The sequence below is a fragment of the Myodes glareolus genome, chromosome 14, assembly GCF_982192425.1.
Source record: "Myodes glareolus chromosome 14, mMyoGla1.1, whole genome shotgun sequence".
In the NCBI taxonomy this organism is placed as follows: Eukaryota; Metazoa; Chordata; class Mammalia; order Rodentia; family Cricetidae; genus Myodes; species Myodes glareolus.
Genome location: NC_142039.1, coordinates 3,866,304 through 3,880,916, shown reverse-complemented (window position 1 = coordinate 3,880,916; position 14,613 = coordinate 3,866,304). Strand labels below are relative to the sequence as shown.

The 14,613-nt window shown below is 46.6% G+C and overlaps 1 long non-coding RNA gene across 2 annotated transcripts in view; it reads right to left on the bottom strand.

Annotated features, from left to right (window-relative positions):
* Positions 1 to 437: 437 nt before the first annotated feature.
* Positions 438 to 14,613, bottom strand: part of LOC146891896 (uncharacterized) — a 38,835-nt gene continuing 24,659 nt past the window's right edge. The window contains exons 1-3 of one of the 2 annotated variants that reach the window (XR_015734799.1): positions 10,898 to 11,376; positions 1,552 to 2,453; positions 438 to 1,516 (exon numbers count right to left, since the gene is read on the bottom strand). This is a non-coding gene — a long non-coding RNA (uncharacterized LOC146891896). Of the gene's footprint in view, positions 1,517 to 1,551; positions 2,454 to 10,897; positions 11,377 to 14,613 lie in introns of those variants that run through there. The other variant, XR_015005010.2, reaches the window with a different exon arrangement.

The following is a 14,613-nucleotide window of genomic DNA, read 5'->3' as shown; positions in this document are numbered from 1 at the left end:
AATGGGTCACAATGTTGGATAAATGTACACGGGCTTTAAAGAGTGAGAGAAGACAGTCATAGATTAAAGGAGTAAAGATAATAAAATAAATCTTAAAAAGTAATAGAGTTAAAAAATAAGCCATGCGAAGATGGAAAATACACAGAGAGTCTGGATTATGCATATTATTGTGTTTTCTTTGAATTCTTGACTACAGAGAGACATTTGATTCTGGGGCCTGCGAAGCTAAACCAGCATATATATTTTACTTCAAAATTTGCATCTAAGAATATGCTATTTTGGAAAAAGATGTTCTGCTTTAGTTTCCACTAGAGATGAGAACCTGTGGATTCCTTCCAAGCTAATGTTCCCTGAAAGGTCTCTGTGAACCCTAAAAATACTTCACCTAAGAAATAACAAGAAGCAGTTTGGAGAAAATAATGCCCAAATTCCCAAAATGATTGTTTATAAATGTTTATTTTCATTTTAAAAAGGTTGGTTATAATTGATTAATGGTCACAGTCAATTTTTTTAAGAAAGAAAAGGGGGATGTTCAGATAGGCTCAATACTTTGCATTGGTCTGGACTTGGGTCTATTGATACAAATTTAAGAACAATGAACAATTTTGTTACACTGTCTATTTATTTCTGCTTTTGATTAAGGCATTGTGTTTGTGCAGCTCATTTAAAAATGTAATGTATAATTTAAAATTACAGATTAATAGTCATTTATAATAGTTAAACTTGTAGTCATGTTAGTTAGGTTTTTTTTAGATATATAGAAATATATTTCATCTAGATAAATAATCTTTAACACTTCAAAATCTACAGAATATAACATTTAAAATGTTTTAAGAACTTAGACTTTTCTCGACAGTGAAACATGTTTGCTCCTGGCAGCACCTATTACTTTAGAGAGGAAGATGGGCATCAAAAAGGTTTCTTATGGAGTTTGTTAGCCATTTGGACAAGAAACTGCTCTTGTCTGGACTGCTTGAAAGTATGCTGTATAAACTGGACATGCAAGACCCACAGAAAAATGACTGATGAACTTGCCAAAAGAAGGTGAGAGACAGTTCTTTGGGGTTTCTGTTTTGCCAGACATTCTGCAGGACACAAAAAAAGTGACTGACAAACTGCCAATATGGCAAAACAGTCTTTCAAATTTCCTGCTTCATCGAAAAGTCTGCCAGATACTATGGGCCTGTAGGCAGAAGATGGGTGCCCCAACATTACAGAAGAACTTTGGGTGACTGTCCAGGCAGCAAGATGTCTCTGTCAATTCTAGATCTTTGGAAGCTGCTTACAATGCACTTCCTGTTTACTTAGGTAATGTTATATCCTTCTGGGGTCTTTGATGGAGTTGAAGACTGGATAGTTATCATTATCGTTTTCCTTAGTTATAATAAAAGATAAATTAGATATGAAACTTTAAACTCACAATGATAGGATAGATGACAGGATATTTTCCTTAATTTGCCAAATGTAAATGGACAACTGTTTTGTATATGTAATTTTGCTATGTTAGAGTTAAAACCTTCCTTTGTAATTTTGCTATGTTAGAGTTAAAACTTTCCTTTTCATTTAGATAGAAAAGGGTAGATGATGTGTGATTGGATTCCCCTTTGTGTGCTGTGAATATGTTATCACCATTGGCTAATAAACAAGCTGCTTTGACCTATGGAGGGCAGAATAGAGGTAGGTGGGGAAAACTAAGCTGAATGCAGGGAGACTCCATGTAGCTGCCAAAGGAGAAGGACATCATATTCTTACTAGTATACCATAGATTAATAGAAATGGGTTAATTCAAGATGTAAGTGCTAGGTTGGAATATGCCTAAGCTATTGGCCAAACAGTGTTGTAATTAATATGGTTTCTGTGTGATTACTCAGGTCTGGGTGGCTGGGAAACCAATGCAGTCTCCATTTGCAGCTTTGCTGAGGTCTTACGGCTTAGCTCCCCTCCCACCACTCTCTACGCCATAGACACAGTGACCAGCTGCCATGCTCCTGCTGCTTCTGTGCTCCGTGGGCTGTACCCCTTGCTGGACCCAAAGCAAACCCTTCCTTCTTCAGGCTGCCTTGTCGGATGTTCTGTTGCAGTAATGAGAAGAGTAACTAATCCAGGCCTGTGAGCTAAAGGGTTTCTTTGCAGGTGACAGAAATGCTTAAAGTCCATTTGTGGGTATAATAGCACAATTCTGAAAACAGTCTAAAAGTTACTGCATGGCTTACTCTGAATGAGTGAATTATGGAGTAAATGATTATTTTATAATTAAGCTATTCCCCAAACCCCTTACTTGAATAATAAGAGAAATTGTTTCTGAAGTTCCAGTAAGTGTGGAATGAGTGGGTTAGCAATGGAGGAATTCAGTGGTTCAACATGTCGTCATGTGCTAGCCCATCTCCTTCAGCTTCTTCATTCTCAGCAGCTGCCCTCTTGCTTGTACCACACCAGCATCATCGTTAGAAGCCCTGAAGAGCGATAAGGGAGAGTCCTTTTTGGTCCACTTTGATTGCTGTATTGAGGCAAGGCCCAGGCTACTCCCAAAGTTATAGTCCTTGTGCTTCAGCCTCATGAGTGCTGTGCTTCCGGACATCATGTATCACCACGACCAACACCATGACCAATAAGAGATATTTTTTTTAAAACAGGGTTTCTCTGTGTAGCTCTGGCTGTCCGGGAACTGACTTTGTAGACCAGCTTGGCCTCGAACGTAGAGAGATCCACCTGCTTCTGTCTCCTGAGTGCTGGGATTAAAGGCATGTACTACCACACCCATCTTAGAGTTCCTTTTTTAAGGGCTGCCACCATCCCCAATTTAAGAAAAAAACTTTCCAGATAGTTGCCAAGCTAATCTCTTGTGTTACTGATGAATCATGGTCTTTCACAAAACATTTGGCCAACATTGACAAGGGTCTGGAACACCATAACTTGTTCAAAGATCCAGGATTAAACAAGGTATCTCAGGCAGAGAGGCAGGATACTGTAGTTGAACTCAGACTCTGTCGGAGTGACGGACACTGGCCAAGGCTTCCAGGTGGGCAGCCTCCATAGCCCCAGAGGATAAAGAGTTCTCTTAGTGGAGTCAGTCTTGATGTTGTTTACCTTATCTACTTATGCACCTACTTATTATTGAGGCTCTTGTGCTCGGTAGCCAAGCCTCTCGTGAACTTATGATCTTCCCGTGTCTACTTCTTGCATCAGGGATCACTGGAGTGCACTACCAAGCGTTTCTTTTTAATTTGCTCATCTATCTCAGGTTGAGTTTGAAATTATACTTATCTGTCCTCATTTATCTACCAACCAGACTTCCTGTCTATCTCTGTGTAGACATTGTACATATAAGTGAACATGCACACACATGTATGCATGCACACAAACACAGATTCTAGATGCTTATACTTTCAGCTTCTTTTAAAAATAATTTATTTGTTATTTTTACCTAATATACATTTGTGTGTTGCCTGCATGTACATTTGTGTGACAGTGTTGTATTTCCTAAAACTGGATTTATAGTTAGTTAGAGACTGCCATGTGGGGGCTGGGAATAGAACCCAGGTCCTCTGGAAGAGCAGCCAGTGCTCTAAATCGCTGAGCCATCTTTCCAGTTTCTTGTAACTAAGCAATATAAAACTTTTCTTTTAGATTATTTTATTTTAATTTAATTGAACTCATTTGTATTTGTTTGTTTGGGGACTTTTGAGATGAAATTATGTAGCCTGGGCTACATGACTCACTTTGTAATTAAGAATGGCCTGAACTCCTGATCTTCCCAACTGTGTTATTTGGAGATGCCATCATATCAGTTCCATTTTTAATTGCATTATTTTTAATTTTTAAATTAAATTAAATTTATTCAGTGTGTGTAAGGTGTGTGTGTGTGTGTGCGCGCACACACACACAGATGTTGGCAGAGGCTGCTAGTTTGTTTGCTGACTGCCCTGACTCAAAATAATCACACAGAAACTGTATTATTTGCAATACTGTTTGGCCAATAGCTTAAGCATATTTTTAGCTAACTGTTATATCCTAAACTAACCCATCTCCATTAATCTCCACGAGGTTGTCTGTCTCCTGTGGGTTCTATATGGTATCTCCTGTCTCCTATATGGTTCTCCCTGACTCTGCCTAATCTCTCTCTATCTCTTTCAGCCTGGCTTTACTCTGTTAAGCCATTGTTTGAAAGCAGCTTCTTTATTAACCAATGGCAATAAAACATATTCACAGCATACCTCACCTCCCACATTGCACAGGTATGCCACAGCTCACGTGTAGAGGTCCGAGGACAACTTTCAGGAGTTGGTTTCCTCCCAGGACAGGTTTCAGGGATTGGACTCAGGCTGTCAGGACTGCATGGCAAACCCTTCTCCTGCTGTGCAGTCAGCCAGCTCTGTTTCGTTTTACTTTTTATTGCAAAGATTTGCACTGGCATCAATGTGTCCATCAGTAAGACACTGAAGAGTGTTGCTGGGTGGAATGAGGACCCTGGCTGTTCCTACAACTCTGCTCTGGTGAAAGTGTCTGACAGGAATGGGCCAGCAGGCACGAGACTCTGGCGGGAGTCTTGGAGTGGGGCACACCCTTAATCTTGGCTTCACCTATGTCTCTGGTTTCCAGTGCTGCTCTTGCTTAGCAGACGTTGGCAGCTGGTACATACGAATCGCCCCGGTCACATGTGGTTGTGTTTAACGCTACAGAACTTTGAACCAACGTCAAGCTGCGCCAGTGGGGAGATCAAAGTCAATGCTCAAATGTATTTTATAAATGGTGAGCTTCGGTGAAGAAACAAAACTCATTTAAACTGAAGCCAAGGGGCGTGTTATGTTTTGACTGATACTGAAAACAAAGAAAGGAGGTTGTTTCCCCTGCGTGTTGTTTGGACTCTTTTTAAAAAGAGACTGTTTATTAAAGTCTGTACTTTCAAATAAACACAGAGAACTCTCGTGTTCTCTCTGTAAACATGTTTGAGTCCTTTGAAGCCAAGAATAATGAGTGAGATAGAAAAGACAGTTTAACTTCTGAGCTCTGTGCTGTCTTAACTGGCTCTCGCTGTCTTGAAAACTTACTCTGCAGAGAGGTGTTTGGAACTGACTCCACTAGGTGGAGAGAGAGGGGAAACACTCAGGTGGTGGCCTCTGTATTCAAACAAGCCAAGGAGTACCTTTCTTTAGAGCGCTAAGTAGCAGGAGCCACAGACTGCAGCCATCCTCCTGCTGGCAAGCACCTGCCTTCCTGGCTTCGGGCCAGTGCTGTGTTGATGCCTGTTGGACGTTTACCTCTGGGGCAGAGGAGAGGCACATGCTCACATCTAGGGCATCACCTGCCTATCATGCTCAGCATCACGCTTCCCACCACCCACCGTGGACACAGCAAAAGAGTGAGCCAGACCACCGGGCACCTGGACTCCATCTGACCCTCCAGAGCCAGCCCACCCTGCACCAGGGCTCCATCTGCCCCTCCAGAGCCGTTCCTTCCTGGGCCTGGCTGTTAACGACAGCTTCTCAGCAGTCAACATTCACAAGCAGCAGTTTCCCCTCCCTGGGAAAACTCCGTTTGCTTTTTAAAATGTGCTCTGGCCCCCTGTGGTAGAGATATGGGCTTCCATGTTCTCAGTCCCCAGCAGGCAGTGGTCCACTGGGCTATTTTGGTCACTTCCTTTGAGCAGTTCCTTCCTTGAATTGTTCTCATGGCATTGTATGATTTCCAGAGCCAACTTCCTTTCCCCTCTTGGGCAGCTGGGAAAATCAGGCTCCGGTTATGTTTTCCTTTGTTCACGGCACCTGGGTGGGCAGGGCTGGCTGAGCTGGGTCTCAGTGTCCAGCCCTCCCGGTTAGTACAGCTGCTCCTTAGCAGAATGAAGAAAACTAGATAGAGGCTGGACGGCTCTGTGGGGGAAACCTAGCTCTACAGGGGCTGCCTGGGTTTGGGGATCGCGGTGGGTACACACGAGACCAGCTCTGTCATAACCTGTAAGCCAGTACCTGTACCAATGGAGTATGGAGTTTGAAGAGATGGTTCGAGAGACAGACACTCAAGCCTTGCCATGCAAAGGGTCTGGACACTAAGCAGGTGATCTGTCAAGGCTCACGGAGGTGCCAGAAAGTACCAGGGTACAGCTCCATGTAGGTCGCCTGACACTCACAAGGTCTCTTCAGGAGTGACTCGTTAGAATTGAGAAAGCAGCCTTGGAAATAGAGCAGCTTGGCTTCTTCATGTTTGTTTGGAATAGACATCCATAGGGGCTCTTCTTGCTGAGGCAAAAGGCAAAGCAGGGAGTAGAGAGAATTTCAGTCCCCACAACCTACATAGTAGAAGGAAAGAACAGACTCCCAGAAGTTCTGTGACTTTCACGTGCATGCTTTGGAACTGGGCCTGGCCAAGCTAGAGGCGTAGAGGAGAAACAGAACCTTAGTTCCAGGGCCCCTCCAGGGTTAATGGTTTTCAGTGACAGCCAGCTTGCAAGGCTGAATTGCCTCTGCAGATTGTTATAGCTCTGCCTGCTCTTTGGGTTCCTGGCTTTCAAACCCCTCCCTCATGCTCACATTTTTATCACCCAATTCTTCCTTTTGGTACAGATAAACCAGCCAGCTAGTCAGCCTGTTGTACATCGGCCCTTGGGCTGGACTCAGAGCTCAAGCTCCTGCCTGAGGTCTCACACACCAGATTCCAGAAAGCCCGTCCCTCCTTTTGTCATGGCTCATGGTCCTAGGTGGATCACTGCTGCAGAGGGAGAACTCAGAGAGGTAATTCCTTAGACAGGCGTAGACCCAGGCTGCACATTCTCTCTGGGTTTCCTGGTTTCCCAGGGTTCTCCCTGATCCAGTTTCGCAGTGAATCCTCCTCAGGGTGGCAGCACACATCCAGCCAAGGGGAATCAGCTCCACAAATTGATCAGAGTCCATTAATAAACAAGGTGGGCAATTCCGGAAGTTGAGCACAGGACAGGACCTTGCACCTCGGGGTCTGTAGGTGATCCCACTAAGCGACCATGGCTTGAGGAAAGCGGCTCACCTCTCTGCGTCCCAGTCCCAGTTTTCTTATGTATACAATGGAGGTAATAATAGTACTTCTTACCACATCCTTTTGTTTGGAGGATGGAGTCAGTGAACATAAAGGTCGTGCTTAGAATAATGCTCGGTGCAGGGTGACCTCTAGCCAACTGTGAGCCATTTCTATTACTGTACATAACTTACTAAATCTTTCTTCTGCACTGGATGGCCAGGTCACTGAAATGAAACAACTATCCCTGCCTTGTTACTGTAGCCGTATGAATGATCCATAGGACCCACAGGACGGGCACAAGGCTCACTTAGCTCCTGTTGACCTTCAACCATAGAAATCAGAGTTGTCAAACTGTTTAAGCATCTGGATGATCTAATTATACCTCCAAAGACAAAAACTATCTTTTGGCAAAAAGATAGCACAGTATTTTAAACCCCTAAATTTTCCTATCAGCTTTGGACAATCTCAGTTTGTTCGTCAGATAATCTAATGAGAACATAGCATCTTCAACAAACTCTACTGGGATGTATGCTACAAATGAGAAAGAGAGGCTAGAGAGATGGCTCAGCAGATAAGGGCCCTGGTTCCTCTTCCAGAGGACTCTGGTTTATTTCTAGGACCCACATAGTGACCCCAAACTGTCTGCAATTCTACTTTGGAGGAATCCATGCCTTTTTCTAGTGTCTGAGGGTGCCAGGCATGCAAGTAGTGTAGGCATACATGTAAGCAAAGCACCAACACACAAATATAAACAAATACATATAAATAAAAAGCTAGTGATGCTCTTGCAGCGGCCCTGAGTTCGGTTCTCAACACCCATGTTGGGTAGCTCATAACCTCCCATAACGTCGGCTCCATGGGAATCTAATACCTTCTGCCCCTGCAGATACGGGCACTCATATACACACACCCATCATTTAAAATGAGAGATTATTGTCCATGTTTAATATGCTCTAAACAACAAAATAACAGTAAATGTTAAAACAAATGCTCTGTATGGAGATGAAGAGGGAGTGTGTGTGGCAGGTAACTGCTTAGCTTCCCTGATATATCAAGTCAGATAGGATTCTGAGGCTCTGCGGTGACCTGTCAGGGCCGACTCATTGGCTCGCAATGTCCCCTGCTTTTGCTGGACTGACTACAGACCTGTTATAGCACAGGGATCCTCAGAGCCCTGGCTCTGCACAAGGTTCACACTGTGTCTCCAGGGACAGGAAGATCTGGGTGGCATAGAGTGCCCTGTTCCCTGCACCTACAAACCAGGCTCTGCTTCCTGTATGCTCTCACCCCACAGCGCAGAGTGGATCTCCGGGAAGCTTGGCCCACACCTTACCCCCTGTCCTAGCTAGGGTTCCTATTGCTGTGATGAACCACCATGACCAACGCAACATGGGGAGAAAAGGACTTGTTTGGCCTACACCTCAACATCACTGCTCATCATCAGAGGAAGCTGGGAAAGGAACTCAAGGCAGGAACCTGGAGGCAGAAGCTGGTGCAGAGACTTTGGAGGAGTGCCGGCTACTGGCGTGCTCATCACGACTTGCTCATCCTGCTTTCTTATGGAACCCGGGACCACCAGTCAAGGAACGGCACTGCCTACAATGGGCTGCATCTCCTCCATCAGTCACTAGTGAGAAAATGCCCTCCAGGCTTGCCTACAGCCCAGTCTTACAGAGGCATCTTTTCAATCGAGGCTCCCTCTGCTCAAATGACTTCAGCTTGTGTCAAGTTGACATAGAACATATCTACCCCCAACACTCCTACTTCCCTCATTTCCCCACCCACATTGCCAAAGGAGAGAACAAGCCATCCTTCCCTGTGTTGCGGTGGGTGAGTGGCACCCTCTCAGCCATGGGCATCCTCAATCAGCCTAAGAATAACAGGAGATCCGCACTGTAACACAGCACACACTGCGCTAGCGTGTGCCTGCGCCAAGGCCTGGCTGCTTTCTGAGGGCCATCTTCTAGTCTGTGTTCTCAGTCACATCTATGTTCTGGGAAGTGGTGACAAAAGACAGGTATGTGGGTATTGCATGGTCATGGAAGAATCCTGAGGAATGGACAGCAGGGATGGGCACCCTCATGTGACACCTCACTTGTGGCAACAAGTGTCTCTGTGGTGGTGAGGACCTATGAAAAGTCACACAGAAACATGCTAGAACAGTTAGCAGGGAAATGTTCCAGACACATTGAAATGCCCATGACTGGGAGGTGTGGTACTGGTGAATAGGGTGTTACTGTGATTTGAGAATGTTCCCCCCGAGCATAAGTTAATAGTACTTGAAGGTGAGGACTTTGGGGGAAAATATGGGGCTACATGAGGTCATGAGGCCAGGTCCCATGACGTCATTGGTGGCTTCATCAGAAGAGAGGGATGTGAACAAGCGCAGCACACTTGCTCTCCCCCTATATATATGATTACCATGCATCAAGGTCTTCATCAGAAGCCAAGCAAATACTAGCATTAGTCTCCAGGACCCGGTCCCACTAATTCTGTCTGTTATAAACTACGCCGTCTCAGGTGTTTTGTTATAGTCCCAGGAATGAAGCAAACAGAGTAGGAAGCAGGGCCTATTACAAGAAATCCAAGCTTGGAAACCCAGCTGTCTAACAATGGAGGGCACTCCTCGAATAGACGTTGCAGGGGGTTTGGGGCCACTTTCTCCTGTGCTCACTCCCTGCCCTGTTCCCTAACTGCACAAAGAGTAGTGTGAGAAACACTTACTATTAGTCTTTCTGTCAAACACTGTGTGGCTTCTGCGTACCGCCAAGGATCTCAGATCCTTTTGTTTTCCCCACCCAGTGAACGGTATGCAAATGTTTTACCACTCACCCAAATCGTTCTTCACAAAGGACGGCCTGTGGTGTTCCTGGACCTTCCTGCTTTCCTTCATTTCCTTTGTGCTGATCCTTTTAGCCAATGGGGAAAGGACACAGTCTCACGTGCATTAGAATAAAACAAAGTGCACTTCCTGCCTGGGTGTGCTGGCTCTCCCACTTCTGTGAGCCACACACCCTCTGAATGATGAGCAAAGTGTTACCTCATTGAGACACTGCAGTTGGAGTGGTGGTCTCAATCCTGTGGCCCCCAAACTTATCTCTAGCACTACGAACCCCATGTGAGTCGTCAAGCAAACCGTGCAGCTGACCGAGCCCTCTTCTAAGCACCTTTCTGCTTCAAGGTGCTTCAGGGCCAAATCAGTATTTGGGGTTCTGGCTGCCACCCCATTAACACCTCCACCAAAGAAGAGGCTGGAATGCTGAGAACTGGTCTCCCTGACAGTTTGGCTTCCTGATGAAGCAGAAAACCTGAGTCTCTGCGGTGAGAGGATCTCAAGAGTAGGAAAAGAAAGGACTAAGGACTAGGTATAGAATCTCAGGCATTCGTGGGCTAGGAGAGGGAAGTGAGGTTTCCACACACACGCATGCGCACATCTCATGACCTGCAGTCCTGTGCTCACACAGCATATTTGCAAATGCACACTACTCTCTGGGAAGGGCAGGATGCACTTTTTCCTGGGGGAGGATGGAACCAAGGACGCTGTGGGATCTCCTTTTACACTCTGTCTTTGCTATGTGCTCAGGGCATATGGACAGCCCCCCCCCTCTCTTTTATTTTCTTTTAAGAATGTAGTGTGTGTGTGTGTGTGTGTGTGTGTGTGTGTGTGTGTGTGTGTGAGAGAGAGAGAGAGAGAGAGAGAGAGAGAGAGAGAGAGAGAGAGAGAAACAGCTTGCAGGACTCTGTTCTCTCTGTTCTCTCCTTTTACTGTGTGGGTCCCAGGGATCAAACTCAGCAAATGCCTTGACCTGCTGAGGTAAAGAGACACTTCCTTTTCTCTGGTCAGAACAGAGTTCTCAAAGCTTCCGTTTCTTGCTTGCTAAAGCATAGACTTAGAGAGCTTCTGTTCACTTACCATCCTCAGTGTTTGGGTGAAAGGGACTGAAGGAAAGATCACCATAGTCTTCAGGACGACGGGGAATGGGGCTTCTCTGAAGACGAGCGCTCATGGGCTACAGGGCCTGCCGACCAGGCCCCTGGTCAGAGCTGCGGCCCCTCCAGTGTTTTCTGCCTTGGCTTCCACTCCTGCTTGGCTGAGTTCTGGGTCTTGCCTCTGTAATTCAGCCCACCGCCCCAGCTCTGGGGCCAGCAAACCCACATTCTTGAGTCAGAGAGAAACCAGGCTGGTGTCAGATTCCACAGCCTTGGCTGTAGGACTGGTCTGCTTGCTCTGTTAAGGGACTCTGCTCAACTCTGGGTGAGTCAAAGCATTCCAGTTTTCCTCCCCTCTCCTCCATCCTGCCCCGCCAGAATTTCTGTCTGAATTCTTCTTCATTAATAGTGATGGGCTCCACTCCCGGAAGTTCCCCAGCGCTCATTTCAGGGGATAATGATTGTTTTTGCAGGAGGGACCCCGATGGTTTTTCCGTTTTTGTTTCCATATTATGTACTGAAATCCACACTTCATTGAAAGCAGATGGCAAAAGTGTCCTTCTATGTGCAAGGAGAGGCGCCTGGGCTGGAATGCCTCTGAGTTGTTGGCCTTCTGGACAACTGGGCACAGAGGAGGCCAGGGTCCCGGGCCCTGAAGGTGAGGGCAGGAACTGGATGTCCAGGGTGATGGAAAATAGAAATAATGAGCTAAGGTAGCTTCAAAGAAAAGGAGAGGAAAACACCAAGTCAACGGAAGAGATGAAGACTTCTCCAAGCCTCTGCTTCCCAGGTCCCAATCTTGCAGTGTCTGATTCTTGGGAAAGCAGCTTGTACAAGGGAGACAGCTGCCTGCAAAGGAGATGGTGCTGAAGCATCAGCTCCGCAGACCGGAGCTTGACCCTTCTCCTCGTCTGCCTCCGAGGACATAATGAAAAGCATATTCTCCACCGTATTTTTCCCAAGAATACAAACTCAATCACTCCATCTCCAAAAAAGGCAGAAGAGAGCTCAGTTTCCCAGGCTGCCCAGCAAGCAACTGTCCCCCCAGGGTCTGGCGTGGGAGGCAGAAACCATGCCTGACTCCCTGGACTCTCCACAGCGGCCCTGCAGTAGGAGACTATCTCATGCAGGGGTCCAGTGAGTCCACAGCCAGAACCCTCAAAATGTGGCCTGGGTTTCACGGCTGCTGCAAGCTACTATCTGTGTTCCCACAGCAGAGGCTACTATATCTGTGGATGTGCCATTGGCAAAGAACGGATGGAACTGGGACTCACCATGTGAAGCAGAATATGTCAGACTCAGAAGGGCAAATATATTCTCTCATATGCAGAATCTAGATAGAAATATATTAAATTATACACACACACATATGCCATACACATACATATGACATGAAAAGGGAAAAGCTATTTGGAATAAGGAAGGTGATGAATGAGAGGTGGGGTAAACACAAAGGGTGACAGGGTGTGTATATGAGCAGAGCACATGATATTCATGTATGAAGATGCAATGAGACCTATCCTTTTGTATAACTGATAGACAGTTACAAGGAAATAACGGAGGACTGATCCACAAAAGAGAGTCCATATCTGACACTGTCCACCTGCCTGACAGTCCATGGGGGTGGGGGCCACAGGCCCTAGAGGACACTGACATAGCTCTTACTGCCTCTAAGGAGATATATATACTTCTACCCAGAGCCAACTGCCACCTCAGCCTTAGTTGGAGAAGCTCTCCTTCAGGGAGTGTAGTGAATGTAGAGACTCACAGATGCACAAGGTGCTGAAAATAAGCAAGGGCTGAGAGCTCAGCTCAGCTCCACATTTATACCATCTCCTCCAAGACCCAGGAAATGCTGTGGAGGAGGCGCAGAAAGGGGCTCAGAACCAGAGACAGGGAGAAGGGCTATAAAATGTCATCTTCGGGATATAATACGAATGCAATCATGAACTCTCAATAACAGGCTGACTGCCCTTGGTCTGCATAAAAATAGGCTCATCAACAGCCAGACATGGATGGGGGAGGGAGCCCTGGCCTTCACTGATGAGCTGTTTCCTCCTGATGTATTCAGGGAAAGGGGGAGTCCTTGCCTTCAGTTGTGTACCCGCTGGTGACCCTCCTGGCTCCAATGGGTAGTCCCAACTTAATGGTCACACAGGTGGACCTGGTTAAACTAAATGGGCCACAAAACAAAACCAAATGTCGTGACTCTGGGGAGGATACAGGTCAGGAGGAGGGGGTTTGATAGAGGTGGGAGGGGCACAGCAGAGGGTTTGGGGTAAGTGCATCGTCTATGTGTATGGGATTGTCAGGATCTGGGGAGAGGGCACAGAGGATGATGTACTTGTGCGAGTGTGAGGACAACTGGTAAGGCACACCCTGCAATGCCAGCCTTGGGAGATCCCTGGGGCAAACTGGGTAGCTAGACTAGCCGAAGCTGCAAGCTCTGGCTCTGTCAGGAGATCCTGCCTCAATGAATGGACATCAAAGGAGACACCTGACATCACCTTCTGGTCTCCACCCCTGTATATATGCATGCATGTGTACTCACTCAAATGCAAGCATGTACTCACACATGCATGAATACTACACACATGTACATGTGATAGATAAGCAAACAAAAAATAAATAAGCCTGCAGAGATGACTCAGCAGTAAGAGAGCAAGCTGCTCTTTCAAGGGACCTCTGAGTCCAATTCCCAGCACCTATGCTGGACGACTCACAACCACCTCACCACACACACACACACACACACACACACACACACACACACACACACACAGAGACACAGACACACACACGCACACACAGACACAGACACACACACACAGACACGCACACACACAGACACACACACACAGACGCACACACACACAGACACACACACACAAATTTGTCTTGGAAGGAAATACACTTAAAGGAGCAAAAGAGTTCAAAGCGACTGCTTTGACTCAATGACATCAGCCAAGGGAGGCCATGGTGCTGTTTGCTAGTGGGAGCAGGGCAGGAGGCAGAGATGGGGTGGAGTAACCACTCTCAAGTGCTTGGTAGCTCCCAGAAGGAAAACATCAATGCTTTGGAGCTGCTGCTCCGGGCAGGTGGGCAAGGGAACTTAGGAAGAGTTTTGAGAGCCTCTGGACGGTGTTAGATGAAAAGGCCTCCAGGGCCCCCACTGCCAATGCTGCCCCGTGGCAGCGGAGAGGCCACTATGTAATCTCTAGCTCTTCAGGGCGTCTTGGAGCTCATTTCCACCCCACCATATGCTGTTAGGATTGAGTTACTAATCGAGTTTCCTCACTTCTCCTTCAGGAAATCCAATCAGCTGGCAGACACTCGGCCCTGTAGGGGGTTTGCTATGAGCGAAGATCAGACACCTGGGAATCTTGAGCTTCACAGAGACCCAGAAAGGAGGTTTCTCTGGAAGGCTAGGCTGAAGATCATATTTGGGAAGCAAACAGGGAAAGGGAGAAATGACGTGTGGGAGAAGGCTTTGTGGCAGAAATATCCCAAATCCACTGGTGCTGAAAGGCCCAGAGGCCTAATATCCCTTCCGAACCATGGTCTCCATGCCCACCTGGTCCTTTGAGGTTTCCTTCTTCTAAACGTGCCATTTGAACCTCTATATGGCTTGGTGTTTCCTGTTCTCTCCACGGAGCTCACAGGGCTTCAGAGGGTGTGGTAGAGAGTGCTGGGCATTCC